Below are 3,954 nucleotides of genomic sequence, written 5' to 3'. Positions count from 1 at the left end.
CTCCATGTTTACATTTTTGCAGGTATGGACCCATAACAAGTAACTCATCCCCTGGGAGCTCGGGGGCAGCCTCACCTGGGAAACAACTCTCAGACTTTTTTATGGTGGAACAGACAGAACGTGTGCTAATGTGTTAGATGGGGCTGGGAGTTGTAATTGGGTATGAGGAGGCAGGCGACCCTATGTTTTTGCCCAGGGCTCAGGTCTGGAGAACTCAGGTCTCACTGCTCTTGCTAGGGGATCAAAACCTTTGTCTAAGGAGTAGGAGGAGGGTGGGTAGGGCCAGGCGTCTTGTGTCCACGTTTCACCTGCTGGCATGTCAGAGCTTGGCAAAGAACGGGAGAAAAGCAAAGCATGTCCTGCCCACAGGCCAACTTGGCAGGGCCTTCCCACTTTGCTCTCTTGAAGGGACACGATTAAAGGCAATTAAATCGGCACATCGGAGACCTGGCTTTATGCCGTGAAGAGCCAAGCTTCCTGACCCAAGACAAGCATGGAGATTTGGTGGAGGGGGGAGGAGGCCTGTGGGCTGCCCGCAGCTCAGCCCAGGGGGCCAGCATGGGGTTGGGAGAGCAGGGTCGGGGATGCAGATCTGGGGGTAGACAATTTACACCCCCATTTCCATGGTTGACTTCGTTGGCTCTAAGGAACCACACTGTTGACTAATTAAATTTTAATGATGAACATCGCCCTTGTGAGATGCCAACAAATGTAACTTTCTCTGGAAGAGGATTTTACTCACTTCTTTAAGTTTTCAATTAGCAGTAATCGCGACTCGGATAAACCTCATTGGCTATGATGCTGTCACTGTGCAAAGCTTACTCACTTCTTTAAGAGAGGAAAAGGTTAATTGTTGGAGCCCTCAGAACAGTTACAGATTTGAGAAGACACGTAGGTGACCAAGCTGGCTAGCCTGGGAGCAGGGCCACGGAAGGTGAATTTTGCCTCTGGCACGCTGGGCAGGCCACCTCGGGGGAGTCAATGTCCTGTGACTTCCCAGGAGTCAGGAGCAAACTCCCCGCGTGCTGCAGGCTGTGTTCCCCAGAGCTCACCCTCGGAACGGCTTGGATCTGTTCCCGCCCAAGTGCAGGCCGGGTCGCCAAGTCCAGAAACCTTGTCTAAGCTACTGTTTATATTCTAAGGAAAGCAAATCGGGCATCCTACATTCCTTTATTTCCACGCGAGGCAATTAAGAGAAATACAGAGACAATGTGGAATCAAGGCAAAGGTGGAAGGAATCCAAATGGAGATCGAATAACGATAAAAGCCATTGGCAGGAGCATGGTGGTGCATTAAACGCATAACCTGGAATCACAGCGTTTCTAGAAGTCACTATGAATCTGTTCCGGAGCCCCTAATACCCAAGTCAGGGGAGAGGCGCTTGTAGTTGCTGGAGTCTCTTATCTCCATGAGCAAACTAGGTAGTTTTCTAGAAGCCCCGCTTTCCTGAAATGGAGCCGGGAGGAGTTTCTGCCACATGGGCTCTGGTATGATATAAAGATGTTTGGCTTTCTGTTCCTTTAAATATTAAACAAAAAGCTGTTTTCAAGTGAATTGATCTCACAGTGCATAAAAATGTTGTCATTTAACTGTGTGTTTCATCGTGGGCTCCTCTAAATGCAGTAACTGCCATGCATTATGTCAAACTCAGAAAGTAGCCCGGGAGATTATTCTCTTATTTAAGTGCATTAAAATGCATGCGTGGTGTTTAGAAATGCAAATCATTTAGACAGACTCTTTGATTAACTCTGGCTTCAGTCCAAATTGTTCTAATAGAGTTTCTTTCACATAAATAAAGTGTTATGATTCCAAGACAAAGATCTGGAAACATTCTGAAAACATTTGAGGGGTCCGGCATGGGGAAGTCGTTTGGAAACAGACGTTTCCAAACAGACGTTGAACAAATAGCATCCAGGGCTTTCTCTGTGGCAGCGGCCTGAGCTGGAGAGCGGCTGTTCCTCTTGTCCCCGATGCGCAGGACGGTGTCCTTCTGAGGCATCTGGGACGTGGGTGAAGCAAAGATGGGGTGTCTCTCTGATTTATAGTTCTGGTAATCTGTTTCATTCACTGCAGCTTCTCCAACGTTTGTGGATGAATTTGACTCCCTCCGGTGTCTGCCCAAGCGCCCTTTGTAACCAAGAAGGTGTGGAAGACACCAGAAATTTATTCTTTTTTTTTTTTTTAAGATTTTATTTATTTATTTGACAGAGAGAGAGAGTGAGATCATGAGCAGGGAGGAGGGGCAGAGGGAGAGGGAGAAGCAGACTCCCCGCTGAGCAGGGAGCCCAATGCGGGACTCGATCCAGGGACTCCAGGATCATGACCTGAGCTGAAGGCAGATGCTTAACCTACTGAGCCACCCAGGCGCCCCCAGAAATTTATTCTTAACTAGCTACATCTGTAGAAAACAAAGCTCTGTAAATAGGGGGTGTGTGTGTGCGTGCGTGTAAATAGCGAGAATCAACTCTCACTAGAAAATGTGAGGCTGCTTATGCTATAATCTATAAGATACCTTTTCTGGATTCACTTAAAAAATAATTTGTAAAAATAAAAAAGAAAGAAAAAGCAAAGCGTGCCACGGTACCAATGTTTTCAGTTGTTTTCCCAAACTGGATTCAAATGTAATGATTTCACATAAACAGTGCTTTGAGATTTAGATTTGGTCTCGTGTTTCATTTTGTGGCATCATGCTCTATAAATATATGTCTTCGTGTGCCTTTCTTAAAATCTGTTCAGCATACCCTGATTTGCATAAAGATTCTATGAGTGTTAAGACTGTGCCCGGTTCTCACTCTTACGATGGACGTAAAGCTGTGGGTCAGCAGCAGCTCTCCTGCATTTCTGTTCTGGGACCCTACCTGAACACGCAGCCCTGATCTGGGACACTGCTTGTCCCGTAGAGCAGGGAGTGAAAGACCCATCTCACTCAGTGTCTCTCAGGGGTCCTGTCTGCAGGTGACTCACATAACCACCCTACTATCTCGTGGTTCAGGTGGCCTAGCCCCCAAAGTCACGCCGTCCCCATGGAGAAGAAGCAAGTCATCCGAACAGTCGTACGATCCAACACAACTGCTAAGCTTTCCCGTGCTTTGAGATAGAACCTATCACGTGTTAAGGTAGTATCCGATGCCCAAATACATTTCTTTTTGGCGTAATCTTTTGCAATCTGTCTTCTTTCCTTCTGTCTTCTTTCCTTCCCCACATCTCAGCTTCCTTAGCTGCAAAGTTTGGAAAATCTATGTCACCACTTCATCTTTCATATGAAATGCCCCTGGTGAATTGTGCCAGACATTGCCACTTAGTTAATGACAGGAGTTACTCCCGGGCTGGATACAATTCAGAACAACCACTGTTACTGCAAGACCTGTATTCGAGGTCTATCGTTTTACAGCTGGAGATACAGACATAAGCGAAACCAGATCCGGAGCACGGGGGCAGTCGTCAGGGTGTAAGCAGAATCCAGGAAGCAGATTTCTGTGGTTCTCTTACATAATTAAGCCAAATTTCCTTTCAGCATTTACTTCCTGGCTTCCTGCTCAGCAGCGAAAAGCAGCATCCACAATTTGATGGCCTGATTCTTTCAAAAATATCGTGTTTACGTTCATCTTTAGTCGCTGGAACAAATGATACCCTAGAGATTAAGTAAAACTGACATTGAACTAATATTTTCAGGGCTGCATTGGACTTTTCAAAAATGTTACGTATTTGATGAACAGTCAGGGTTAAATTTCTCGGTAACTACATGTGCTGAAAGCCACCATTTATGTCAGTGATTCTTAGCAAAGCATTTCCTCTCCTCTTTCCAACAAACAGAAATCCTCCCTTTGGTTAGTAGTTTTTGCAATATTGACACTAATGGTCAAGGTTGCACCCAATCTTTCAAATTCAAAATGTATCACTCACTAACATTAACACTTGCAAAATCCCTTGAGGGAAATAGAGCTTTGAACCATG

At 45.8% G+C, this 3,954-nt stretch overlaps 1 pseudogene; it reads right to left on the bottom strand.

Moving 5' to 3' along the window:
* Nucleotides 1–689: 689 nt before the first annotated feature.
* LOC115940610 (U4 spliceosomal RNA) lies at nucleotides 690–819 on the bottom strand (annotated as a pseudogene).
* Nucleotides 820–3,954: the final 3,135 nt, after the last annotated feature.

Source organism: Leptonychotes weddellii, chromosome 12 (assembly GCF_054177405.1).
Source record: "Leptonychotes weddellii isolate Sample4059 chromosome 12, ASM5417740v2, whole genome shotgun sequence".
Classification (NCBI taxonomy): domain Eukaryota; kingdom Metazoa; phylum Chordata; class Mammalia; order Carnivora; family Phocidae; genus Leptonychotes; species Leptonychotes weddellii.
The sequence above is the reverse complement of the archived record's forward strand: the minus strand, read 5'-3'. Positions and strand labels throughout refer to the sequence as shown.